At 37.0% G+C, this 14,427-nt stretch overlaps 1 long non-coding RNA gene across 1 annotated transcript; it reads left to right on the top strand.

The window, feature by feature from the left end:
• The first annotated feature begins 2,972 nt into the window (after positions 1-2,972).
• On the top strand, positions 2,973-8,725 carry LOC142623150 (uncharacterized). Its single transcript, XR_012842064.1, has 3 exons — positions 2,973-3,190; positions 4,323-4,494; positions 8,154-8,725. It is a non-coding gene; the product is annotated as an uncharacterized LOC142623150 (long non-coding RNA).
• Positions 8,726-14,427: the final 5,702 nt, after the last annotated feature.

Below are 14,427 nucleotides of genomic sequence, written 5' to 3'. Positions count from 1 at the left end.
TCCACCTTCGCTGCTGGGCCGAGTGGGAGTTGTTGTCGTGGTTTCTTGGGGTCTTTATTAATCGTCCCCTCGTTATCCCGCTTCCTCTTCTTCTTTGGATCCTCGGCCGGAAGTTTTGGCTCCGAGGAGGGAGGTGGTAAGGATGGGGGAACTTGAGACGTCCCCCTCTTTTCTCTGCAACCTTAGCAGCCCTATTGGTGAGGAGACCTCCATTCTTCCACATGTCTTCTTCAAATTCGTCCTCGGGAAGGGCAACCACAAACCACACGGAGGCCTCAAAGGGCTTCTTCCTCCTCGTTGGAAAGTACCACCTGGCGGTTTCCGCGAGATCTCTCGGTGTCTTCGAGATGGAATTGATCTATCTCGTCGTCAAGTGTGTGTGAAGAAGACACCGCCTTTCCGGAACGAGTTGCTTGTGAGTGCACAAGGGGAATTGCTTTGCTATAGGCCCCGGTTGTATAAAAGGTGTTAGGAGCGTCCCGGGAGGTCGCGGTCGTCCGAAAAGTGGGGCCGAGCTACGTTTATCCTCCTTCGTCTTCGGTCGCCCGCAATTATGGAGTTATCTAACACCTTGAAGTCAGAGGAAAGTGGAGTGTACCCTCGAATGAGGTGAGAAGACCGGCGATGTAAGCCTTCGCTAACGAACACCTCGGAGCGAAGTACTCGCTACTGTTTAAATCGCGATGTTACGTTGACTCGACGAGGACGCACGTCTGCTTATCCGCAAAAAAGACGTCAAAACAAACAAACCCGGTCGATTCACATGGATATTTAACAAATTTAAGTAAGTACGAATACGCATTTCGTGTGTGTTAGAAGAAGTTGTGTTGTGGGGAGATTAATCCCACGGCATCGCTTTTGGATCCCCCATTCAACCGGGCAAGGGAGGCCGTCGTGCCGGTTCCCGAGACACGATCAAGTAGTCGTCCTTCATGCCTTTGTTTGATTTGGGCGGACGGGAGATTAGCCTAACGGTCTTGGACCGAGACTTAATATAATAACCTACCTTAGAAAGTTTATGGGACTCATATAGGAACACGACATCGTGCCATGTGAGGTTTAAACCCATCACTCGTTTAGAGCATCTACACTACCTAGAACTCTAAAAACGTTTGGGGAGGCATTGATCGGGACACAACCGGTGGTTGCGAAGGTACTCCCTAGTTACGGGTTTCATTGGAAGGGTCATCCCACCCTTTATAAAGGCTATCATAGGGATGATAACCTCTCCCTCTTTCCTAGAACCGGCCACGCCTTCGCCGGCAATATTTTAGTTCTACATCGCCGGGAATACGATATTTGGCCCTAAAGCCTTCCATCCCAAACCAGCGGTATCAACTAGACACTTAAACCTACCCATTAGAAAAGAACGAAAGGTTAAACTCTAAAGGGGAGAATGTTTACGAAGACCGAGGACCGTATCCGAGGAGAAAAGGTTAAGAATGAGAGAGCAAGAACTTACAAAGTTAAAGGTACGGGTTTTCCACGGTTTTCTGGCTGGTAAAGAATGATTGTTGGTGTTTTGATGGGATTGATCCCCGATGAATTAAATGAAGGCGCAGGTTCCCGAAGCGTCACGACGTGCGAAAAGGCGGCCTCGAAATTATATTTGTCCCGCCTAAAATTTCGTGGAGTAACGAGGATCGTTGGATGCCCATCTCACCGTTGAACATGGGAGACAAAGAGTAACTTACGCAATAAATGCGCGCGTTTTTGAAAATAAAACCGCCAAGTGGCATCTCTCGGGACGCGAAACGATTTCCACACGTGCCATTACTCACAAAGTGAGTGGACTAGGTTCTCGTCGGATCAAAACCCTATTTTTCTCCTCGGACGTTGAAAATTAGAGTTTTGAGGGGCTATTGTGGGGGGCAAAAAGATCCCGATGGGAACGTGGGCCTTTTGGGCCGTGTTAAGGAAGGCCGACCTGATCCCTGAGGTTTAGAATTTGTTATTTCTATGGGTCATACGCCGAGGATCCAGCCGAGGATCCGTGACCTTACCCTCGGATGAACACCGAAGAACTCGGGATTTCATAGTAAAGATTAGGGGATGACATGGTTAAGGCCAATGATTAAAAGGGGGGAACCCTAGAACGCCCCAGAAGCACCGGTGTTGAAGAAATGTCAAAGATAAAAGCTGCTACCTCCACATTAAAGACCCTGCACCTACCACCCTAGCCGCATTTATGGGGAAGTGACACCTGAACAGTGGAAGAGAAACTTCTGGTTACTATTCAAAGGCACTGAGAAAAGAAATATCTAGGCTAAGGGGGAGGTGAGGCAACACGTGTACAAAGTATTCAAAAGAGTAGTATTTAAAGAGCAATCTAAGACAGAAAAAGGGGACGAACTTTTTGTAACCTAAAAAAAGAAAAAAGACAAGGAGAAAGATATAATATAAGAACAGCCCTTGGCTTACGTCCGAGAAGGCCGATTTACAATATCCCTTGTTGTTTCCAAGTATTTGCAACCTTTAGTTTGTCATTTAATCCCCACACACTTCTAACCTGGGTTTCAAGCCCACACTCTACAAATTCATATTGTTTAAGGCTCATTGGGCCTGAGCCCATAACTGTTCTTGGGGCCAGGTGCACTTGTGCACTTACAGACACTTGTAGTATTAAATTTTATTTTAGTAATTTGAAGTATTAAATTCTATATTTGTTAATTTTTAGGAATAAATTATATATATTTTTAATTATTAAATTATATTTTATTAATTTGAAGTATTAAATATTATTTTATTAAAAAATCCGTAAAGGGCTATTGAGGCGGGTTTGATTTTCACCACAACAAACTATATTCCCATCATAACAAACCTTAGCCTACGCTTTCTTTATTGCAGCAGCTTTAAATCCGATATAATAGGTAAAAATGTTGTCACAATAAAAATCTGCCGAATTCCCTCTAAAACTCTACGGTTCCCACCAAAATATCCACACTTTACTCTCTCACTCAATTCAAACCAATGGAATTCCCAAACACGCTCTACCTCATTCTCTCTCACTCTCCACCACCGTCCTCCCCGCCGCCTGTCCAACAATCCTCCGATCTAGAAAGGGGCAACCTCATTCTCCCTCACTCCGTTGGCATTGCCTTCTGCCGCCGCGGCCATCCTCGAACAACACAGCCACCGCGGCCATCCTCAGTCTCCTTCCCTCCCTCAACCGCCTGACACACTCCTGACGGTATACCTTCCACTCTTTATTTATTTAGCACTTTTTTTTTTTTTTCATATAATATTTGTCATGTGTTTTTAAGACAAGCAGCAATAATATCAATATTCTATTATGAATAGTTTTGTGATGTGTCTTCAAATTTATATTTTGATGTGGTATATGATATATGCTAGCTTGCTGACTGAGATGGTGGAATTTCTGACCTTTTCCTGTGATACATTGATCTTTTACATAAATCTGAACTATGAAACAGTTCTATCGTTGGGTTGTAGGTGTGTGGTATGTTAGAATTAAATCTTTAGTTGGGGATTTTTGATGAACTGGTTGGTGAATCAGTATTATTAACAATGTTGGATGCAAGGAATTTTCAGCTGTTTTGGGCTCAGATAAGATTGTTAAGTTAACTTGAGAGATGAGGGATTTAGGTGTCTTTAATTTGTTCCAAAACATGGTTGATTTCAGCTACTGACTGGGCAAAAGTTTGAAAATCCTTTACTGGTTTTTTGTTGCCATTATAGGAGCTGACATAATTGAGTACAACTGGAAAGTTGATTGCACAAAATAAAAATATTGAAAAACTTTCAAAGGGCAAACCAGAATTTGTGTCGCCTCTATTTAGCTTTTAGACCCCAATTTGATATAATCTAGTTTGTACCGATTTTCTAGGTGATGTTTGATATTTGGTTTGTCTTAGGAAAAGTTGTATTACCATATATTGTCAAGTATCCAAAGCATAATTTGCACATATAGCTGCTAAACTCTATACCCTGCCCCTGGGTGAAATTATTCACACCTTCTCTAAGTCTCTAACAAGTGTGAACCCCAAAAATTTCTTGCCCCCTAGGTTCATGTAGTTAACTTGTCTCCATCATTCTTTAGTGTTTGTCCATGCATAGATTTTTTTTTTAATCTACCATAGGATTGATGTTTTTGTTGGAAACATTATCAAGAGATGCCAGTTGAGCTACGAAATTATATATACATAGATTTCAAATAACTCAATAAAACATATACTTCTCAGTATTTAACTTTCCTCTTAGTTTTGTTTATGTCTTTATTTTTTGATGACAAAGAGTTCTTTCAAGAAACCGTATTGATTCATATCATCTTGACTTGGTTCTGATTTCTTTATTGTTTCAAGGAATACAAAGTTGTGCTCCAATCTAAAAAGGGACAACCTCATTCTCCCTCACTCTCCCTCACACTCTGCAGGCTTTGCCTTCTGCCGCTGACACCACCACCTCCAACAACACAGCCACCGCAGCCATCCTCAGTCTCCTTCCCTCCCTAAACCGCCTAACACACCCCCGACGGTATACCTTCCACTCTTTATTTATTTCACACTTTTTTTTTTTTCCATAAAATATTTATCTTGGGTTTTTGGTTTTTCTGTTTGGTTGATTAGAATGCTGTGGAAATTTAACCCATCGAAAAGTACGAAAATTGTAGGCTTTTAAGACAACAGAAACTTATATTGATGATAGCAACAATTAAAATCAATGGTCTCTAGTGTCACTGTGCTATATAAATTGTCACGTAGAGGTGGAGTGGTTTGATGTGCTGTTATGCTTGTATGGTAGTGTGCAGCTTCCTGCTTAAGTCTTAATTTTGTCACTAGGTGTTCTGTAATGATTGTCTTTGTTGTTTCTGATTTGTTGAATATAATTCTGTTCATTCATATTAAGAGAGATGGTTGGGGGGGGGGGGGGGGGAATTAAAAGGAGACCATTACCTAGTGTTGTTTCCACCATATGAAGACAATAATTATTTGTTGGTGTTGGTGTTGGTTACAAGTAACTCACCCTGAAGTGAAGGGATTAGGGCATGGCAGATAACACCACTATTTCCAGTGGACTCTTAGACCGTGGCACATATCCAACAAGTGTCAGGGAGCATTAAAATGATACTTAAATGATTAAAATCATAATTTCCTATTAGTTAGAATTTGATTTTTTAATTACCAGCTGCAATTAGTAATACTTGTCTACTCACATATAGGACAATCAAAGGACCCATAACAAAAAAGAAAAAAAAAAAAAAAGAAGATAAGTGCAAACTGGAAATTACAGCAACAATCAATAGAGCTACGGTTAATGTGGCCAAACATAAACCAAATTAGTATTAGAAAAATTTTAATTTTGCAATAGACCTTGCCAGTAAGTGTAATTTTTGCGCAAGTGGGATTCTCAGGGTCTATCTTGCCACAAGTTCCAATAGGATATTCATTGATTGTGAATGAAGCCCTGTCATCTTTCAATGCATCTCTCGCAGTTGGATCAAGAGCTGTCAAGTAAAAGTATGGGATGCCACTACCTTTGTGAAACTAGTTCTAGATAAATGAGGTGGAGGCAAACCTATTGCAAAGAAAGGTATAACAAATAAGTATTACGAATTTTTTAAATTTATTCAAAAGAGCATTTAGAGTCAAGAAATGTTCTCATTTATACACACATGCATACATACACATACATGCACACTTGGAGATATGTGAAGTTCTCATAGCATGCATAATCTTTTATTAAAAAGGAAAGAAAAGACCAAAATTTGAGCAAAAAAGAAAAATGCTAAAGGATTTTTTTGACAAAATTAACAAAGAAAACTCAATCGTATATCTATAATTTAGACAAAAAATTAGTTATGTTTGCAGGTATCATTTGCATAATATAATAAGAAACAAAATAGGAATCAATTCAAAAGAAGTTCACATGAAATCTTTATAGTGAAAAGGCTCAACATGCTATTAGACATGTCTTTGAACAATCAATACTTAGAAAGCCCATTTTAGCAGTATTATAATAAATACATATTTTGTAAGAAAAAAGCAAATTAATAACTATTTCTGCTATAGAAATTTCTGGTTGCAATTAGATTCATGATACGGAGGTATTAGATACAAAGAACAGAGACTTCTGCTATAGCTGAAATGGGAATATGGATTTTGTAATTGTGAGCATAAAGTGATCAATTTTATTAATGAAAATTTTATCACATATAAAAAAAATTATTATTTACTATCCATTAAACAGTATTTGAGGTTCTATAGTTATCGGGAGGGATCGAAAAGGTTTAGCTTCAAGGCATTTAAGGCTAGCCTCAATCTAGAAAAGAAGAGAACCAGAGTGACTTTGGGTTCAACAAATGCTATAGATGTGCTCAGAAACAATGTGTTGTGACCAAAGTATTCGTGAACAAATTATTCAGGTCACCATGAGCTTAGAAGAGTATCCCTTTTCATGTGATACAGAACATTACATTTTTTATGAATTTGCTTCCCCAAAATGCAAATTCAGGACAGTTTAATATGTTTAATCCTCATGACATTCCTGAAGGAGATGAGGGTTGATAGCAAGGGACTCACATAAACAGTTGATTTGATTTTTTGTGAATATTCTTAATAACCCTTCGACAAAAAAAATTAAATAAAATTATGCACACTTACATCTTAACTCAATTCAACTATGAGACAAAAAATTTTCACCCATTTTGCACTCTCCTGACATATATACTAGAGGAAATGAAATTCCAAGTTACTGTATATTTTTTAGATACTGTATGAGGCAGAATATCATATATACAATAATCTTCACAAGCACAAAAGTGTGACTGGCACTTGAAGTCATGAGTTTTAAGGGATGTGAACCCCAAAGACTAGCATCCTTGCTTACCTACAACTATAGCTCTACAAAAACATCTAAAAGTCAATGTGTATCTCGTAGAGAAGTAAAGCTTTAGTAAAGAAGCAGCCCATTTCAGGCAATGCTACAATATTCTCCAAACAAAGCACTTGAATTTTAAGCTACTTGAATTTTAAAAATAATTCTCAAGTACATAGAAGTAGGAAAAACTTACCCAAATGGAGCTCCTCCCAAGTCACTAGAGATGGTACTGCAAAATGAAAATGAAAAATAAGCTTCTGTTTCAACGGAAAACAATCACCCAGATACATATATGATATTACGAAGTCAATTGTTAGGACCTTTATTGTTTTGCAGCAACTAGTTTCAATACAACATAAGGTGAAAAAATATTATATATACATTGGCTTTTTTGATTCAACAACTAAACAATAGAGCACTTCTTAACACTCACTTTCTTTATCTCACATCAGAATGTCCATAAAATATCTTAACATATTCCTCAATAACTTTTGCATAAGCAATATATCAAAGATGAATTTGTAATGAACCAGCAAACCAAAAACTTAATTGGAAATTCCTATTGCATTTATGTCACTCGGTGACATTAAGCTTGCATGCTATATCTTCCAACATGACCAACTGAGCTCATAAAATAGCAAGTAGGTGAGAACCCTCTATGCTCTACAAAGTTGTGGTCAGTTAAGCATTGAGCATGTTTGTTATATCCTAATTTTAGCTTCCAATGGTAGTGAGTAATGGTCACTTCGCTTTTGTAGGAATGGCAGCTTGTTTGAAGTTTAAAATTTGCTTCTTAATTCCCTTAAATTATAAAATTATGTGTCTAAATTACTACTGTGGTGGGTTGTTGTTTTGGAGCAAGCGGATTGCTTGCATGGAGAGAAAATGTGGTTTTTTTTTATTTTTTTTATTTTATTTTATATATATATTGGGAGTGTTGTTTGTTTTGTGAAAATTGTCTTATTGTTCAATTTGTTGTCAATTTATCATATTTTGTCTAAGTAAATACATATATTATGTTGTGGTAGGTTGTTGTTTGGGAGCAAGCGGGTGGCTTGCATGGAGAGAAAAGGTGGAGTATTTTATATTGGGAGTGTTGTTTGTTTTGTGAATATTGACATATTGTTGTTCAATCTGTTGTCAATTTATCATATTTTGTCTACGTAAATTCATATAGTATGTTGTGGTGGGTTGTTGATTTGGAGCAAGCGGGTGGCTTGCATGGAGAGAAAAGGTGGAGTATTTTCTATTTGGAGTGCTGTTTGTTTTGTGACTGTTAAATTTTTGAAACTTGATGTGCAATGGTGAAATTGTAGTGTAGGTGCGCCTCATAATTTGGCACATATCAATGGATAAGAGTTGGATGGACGCTAAAAGGGGTTTCGAAGAATACTTCCATGGGCTTGACTCATTTGTGGACTTTGTTGCTCGCACGGCATGCCAAGGGAAGATCTCACATCCTTGTAGGAATTGTAGGCATAGACATATGCTTGATGTAAAGGTTGTGCATCATCACCTATACTCATTTGGGATGGTGAAGAATTTTAGAACTTGGGTGTTTAATGGGGAATTTGAGTCTACAGCAACCACTACTGAAGGTGGATGTAGTCATGTGCATGAGAGTTTGGACAATATGGTGATTTCCATGGGATGCTGCATGACTTACACCCCATGCATGATATGGCACTAGCTTCAATGAACGAAGGTCCTAGTGTGCAACAAGGTCTAGATGGCACAACCGGTTGAAGGTCCCAATGATGATGCAAAAAAGTTTTATGACCAAATAGAAGATGTGGAGAAATCTTTATACAAAGGGTGTACAAAATTTAGCATATTCTTAGCCATCGTGGTTTTGTACCACTTAAAGATTCTTTGTGGTTAGACTAACAAATCATTCACTCTATTGCTCCAAGTCTTGCAAGATTTACTTCCTTTGGATGATAGGTTGCCAAAAGATTGATACGAGGCTAAGAAGATAATTACGGATTTGGGTTTGGGTTATGAGAAAATTCATGCTTGTCTTAATCACTACATGATTATTGGAAGGAAAATAGTAACCTTGATGCTTGCCCACATTGTGAGATATCAATTATTTTTCTGCTCTTCAAAATTTTATTATTGCATCAGTTTGGTTTTGTCCAGTATCAAAACTCAAATAAAACAAGCAAAGACAAGTTCTTGCATTTAAAACAAAACAAAAAATGAGAGTCCCCATTTGGTTTTAAACACAAAATCCACTCTTTGCCCCAATTCTAAACCACATCTGTTGGGGAGGTCCAAATAGTACTGGTTTGACCTTCAATCCATATTTTGCTTCTTGCTTAGAGGACTCCAATATTAAGATAGACTTCACAAAGACATACTCCAATATTTTCCAAATTGCTTTAGCAATTTCAATGGCCACTAATTTTATGCAGTTATTAGCTTGTAACATTATCTAGTAGCCTCCCAAAGTATCAATGACAAAATGCTAGATAAAATGCTAGCACAGATTTAAGAAAAGGAATGACCAATAAAAGGGTTAGATTTAGTGGATGCTATTAAAGAAAATGACTCCTTGTAAAGAATTAGTGCACATCATTCAATTAAAGCATCATTTTATTGAACATAGAGGGGAACAAATGTCTATAACATTATCATAACTCACTTGATAGGTAAAATAGGAAATTGTAAAAAAAAAAATCAGAACAGACAAAATCTATCTTGCAAAGTTGCAGTGGAGTCATACACAATCAAAACACCTATTGAAGACATATATTTACAACGGAAAAACAGTCTGCTAATGTTTGCCATAATTTGCTCAATTACTTTTCAAGCAAACTATTCAAGAGAATACTAAATATTATGGTCATTTATAAAACATTTCAAAAAAATTTACAGCCAAAACCTATGGTTGTCTTCCATATGGTGAGCATGTTTCCTAAGGTGCACTTATCTATATAATAAAAGGCTTAGGGTTTCAAAATAGAATACCAGCTTAACTGAACACAAGGACCAAAATAGACATTTCTTTGATAAGTATTCAAGGGCCAAAATAGACATACCAGGCGAAGTGCAGCATTCCTTCCAAACTCATCCCCATTTTCAATCACATCACCAAGAGCATCTAGAAGAACCTTCCAAAATTCACCAACAAACTCCAAACCCTTTTGCCTACTGTTCTGCAATGTCATTTGCAAGATATAGAAAGGCCAATCTCTGCTCACGTGGAGAACAATGAAACTGCCGAGCCCATCTTTCAACAACTTGTTTTGCATTATTCATATGGAATATACACCAATGTGATAAAGCTACTGGTTCATATGGTTCATTATAGCCTGATAGGCCAAAAACGTATTGATCCCTTGTGATGAATTAAGTTGATTAATTAGCCAAGTTATTAATTAATCAAGTTAACATACAAACGCGTGGTAGCACAAACAAATCACCAATAAACTAAAGTATGCAGCGGAAAATAAATGACACGGTGATTTGTTTACGAATGGGGAAAACCTACACAACAAAAACCCTACCAAGTGAATTTAAGGTCACCACTCCCGAAACTCCACTATTATCACAACAAACGGTTACAAGTAAAGGAATCCCAAGTACCTTACCAACCTACAGTTGAACCCTTACCCCAATACCCAATGGGACTTGTTCTGTAGTGACAGTTTCTCCTTTTGATGCACGACTCTCAAGTACGTGACTAACCAATTGCGCGGATCCCAGTACGCGACTTCAATCACCAACTAGAGAAGATTGTTGGCTGCAAAGTTCTTCAATTCATCCACACGATGAAGATCACGAAGATACTTGGTTACAAAACCCTACGGTGCAAAGACACAACAACTTCTTCACAAGAGAGATGAACTAGGGCAAGAACTTCGTCTCAAGTCACAATTTGCATGAACAAGGATTTCTCAATGCTTATGCAACTTGCCACCCTTTGACGGCCCTTAAAATAATCATTTTATATGTCTAGGGTTAGGAGAAAAGAAGGCCCAAAGACACATCCACGGATTAGAATCAAAACAGAACTAGGAATCTATTTTTCTTAAATCTTGAAAGCTATATGTGTCGAGGTGCTATCGAGTAGCTGTCGATCCTCGGGGCTAGACCAGCTTCTTAAAGCTCGATAGATGCAGCTGTCGAGCTTTAATGAAGAGCACTTCTAAACTTGTTTCTTTGACAGACTTGCATGGCTTTAACAATTGATCTTGAAACCTTGTTTCTTGAAGCATTAACCTCATCATAAATCTACCCAATTACAAGTAAAGTGCATTTTGACAAAGAATTAGCTAATTACATAAATAATGAATGGTATATGTTCTAAACAAGTGAAACACATATGTCCTAACATAGCCTAGTTACACAATATTAATTACTTACTCTTGTCATTGTTATTTGCTATAACACTTAACTCACCTATAGATACTCAACAAATACAAAATAGATTTAAATGCTCTTATACACTACATCTATAATGACCCTAGAACCAAAACAAAACAAAAATAATATACAACGTTTGATTGACAACATGTTTAATCAATAATTCTACAAGCTTATGATGATAGAGAAAGTTTTGTCCTGAAAATGTGTTTCACTAAAGTAAATATAGGTCCTTATGTGTTTATGAATATGTTCAAGATATTATACATTACTCATGTTGGCAAGTGTATATTGCCCTTGTTGCTAATATGTTGTCTTATTTATTTATGAGAACTAGGCGAAGATGAAAGAGCTTATGGCAACGGACTCACAATTGTAGGGAGAGGACATTGAAGCTGGCATACTTTGGCAACCAGACGATGCATTTGGATAGGTCATTGATCTAGAGAGAGGTGGCTGTGTCAGAGGGGTAGGCTTTGGTCCAACCCCCTTTGGCAATCGTACAAGGAACATGAAGGATAGTACGCCACCTCCAACATCTACTGCAACTGACCAAAGGGTTAAGGAGTTATTCGCTCAAGTAGAAGCAATGAGGATGAAATGCACTCGGTATGATACCATTGAAGCTGAAATAAGGTTAATGAGGAGGATGTTGACCCAAATATACCCATTGTTTCCCACTATCTCTATGGTAAGTGTTAAGGACATATTTTATGTAGTTGGCTAATCCTTTGACAAATCGCATTTTACTTGTATTTGGATTGATCTAGGATGTGTTTAATACTTCAAAGAACATGTTGTTCAAGTCTAGTATTAAAGCCATGAAGATTGGATCAAGAAACAAGTGAAGAAAATGTGTTTACTAAAGCTAGACACCTGCGGATAGCTGCTGGACACCTGGTGGACAGCTGCTCGACAGATAGCTATCTATCGAGGTTTAATGAGGCTGGACAGATGCTATTTATCGAGGCTATCTATTGCGGTTAAGGAAATTAGAATTTTCAGATCTAATTTTTGGGCCAAGCTTTTGTATTTGTGTAGGGTTTCTTTTCTCACAACCTTAGACATATATAAGGCATATTTTAGAGGCCGTCACATAAGAGAATACAAGGAGAACATATGCAAAAGGTGACCGAAGTCTTATTCTCTAAAAAAGAAGCTACTGTGTCTTTGCGCCTTAGGGTTTTGTAACCAAGTGCTTCTTGATCTTCATTGTTGATGAAGTGAAGAACTTTGCAGCCAACATTCTTCTTCCTCAAGTTGGTGAGTGAGTTACGTACTGGGATTCGTGCAAAGGAGTGAGTCACGTATTGGGATTCGTGCATCAAAGGGTGGCGTTTATATATTGAAGAGTTCGGAGGTTTTGAAGCGGTAGAAGGTTTCTGCTATGAGTTCATCTGCGGGGATTGTAGAGTTTAGGGACAAAGGTTTTGTACTAGATCTGAAACTTCTTTTTACTATAGTGGATTGCTTTTCGAGAACATTTCTCCCTAGGTTTTTTACTGTGAAACTGGTTGGTTTCATTGGTTTTCTTGGGTCATCATATCTTGTCTTATTTATTTTTCCGCTGCACTTAGTTTTGACATGATATTGATGTTTGTTTGTTTTAACAAGTTTTATGCATAATAAATCTAATTAACAACTTGGGTTTAAAACTTGTTAATTCTATCAACCGGGGTCTAAATTTCCCAACAGTAAGAAGTTTGAATTACAAAGTATGTTGTGTGTCATATTTATTAGATCATTGATCACAAACAAGGATAGATTTTACAGTGAAGTAGGTTAGCATATATTGTCGTAATGCTATGCTAGATACAAATACATTTACTCCATTTTCCCCGTTAGAAATTTCACATATTGGGCTCCATAAAAACTTTAGACACACAAGGAAATTGTATAATAAAAAATATAGCAATTTTCATGTCTTATCAGCAAACACAAAAATATACACAATCAGGAGTACCATTGATGTCCCATGCAAGTGGGTGGCTTTCATGCCATTTTTATTTACCAACTTTCTATGCAATTTATGATTATATTGGGAATATCATTGCTACCCTACTCGAAGTTTGGCTTACTTTAGCACTCAGTTACTTTACTATAATAATGCCAATAATGGTGTTATCATATAGGCCCAATCTTCTTCTTCATGTTTTGAGAGTTGAGATTTAGGGGTTTATGTTTGGTAGGGTGAAGATCCAAATCCTAGTGGAAATTTCATTTTGAGTTGGGTTCATATTTTGCCATTACACTCTCTAATCCAAGTGAAAAATTCAACTAAAGTGAAGAGGAGTTGTGATTTTAAAGCCAAAGCAGATGTTTTATTTATTTATTATTTATTTTATATTGCTGTGTTTGATTGTCTCGAAAGTTTGAGCTAAGAAAATAAGATGTTGATTTGAATTTGGATCTTTATTTTTTTTATATGAATGTTGCTGTGTTATAACTTTTTAATAAATTATATATTGAAAATTTTAACCTAATGTCAGACATGTAAAGTGTACTTGAGTGTGCTTTAATTGCTAATGTGACACTTGGTAGTGCTACTAGTGATATTGTGTCATTCAGCTACTAACTCTGTTGTTTAGTACACTAATCCATTGTGTATTTCTTAATTTGTAGGATGGTGACGGTGATTCTGCAGTGGATATCCAGTCTTTTGGTGCTCAGCGCTTATCATTTGATGATACGCATCAGGCGATATTTTGGGTCCTATTTTGAAGTAGTTACTGTGACATTTTGATATTTATAATAAAGTTTCAAACTTTGATATTTATATATACACATCATAGTTGGAAAGTTTATTATAACATTCTAGACAATTGGAATGTATTATATTGTTCATGACATTCTACATAGTTAGAATGTATTCTTTTGTGCAAGACATTCTACATAGTTGTGTAGAACGTATTATTTTGTTCATAACATTCTAGACACTTGGGATGTATTATTTTGTGTATAACATTCTAGACATTTGGGATGTAATTATTGATATGGTGTAACTAAATATATTTAGTTTGTTGGTTTAATGTGGTATTGTATTTGGAAAATATGAGTTGTGGTTCATTATAGGTGCTATAAAATATGTATTGAAAAATATGTATTGTAAGTTCATTACAGGCGCTATAAAGTTAAAAAAAAGGCCCTATTGTAGCGCTTTAAAAACCGCTAGAATAGGGTATGACATAACCAAGACTATTAGGGTGTTTTAAAAACACT

This window comes from Castanea sativa, chromosome 2, assembly GCF_040712315.1.
Source record: "Castanea sativa cultivar Marrone di Chiusa Pesio chromosome 2, ASM4071231v1".
Lineage (NCBI taxonomy): Eukaryota > Viridiplantae > Streptophyta > Magnoliopsida > Fagales > Fagaceae > Castanea > Castanea sativa.
The sequence above is the reverse complement of the archived record's forward strand: the minus strand, read 5'-3'. Positions and strand labels throughout refer to the sequence as shown.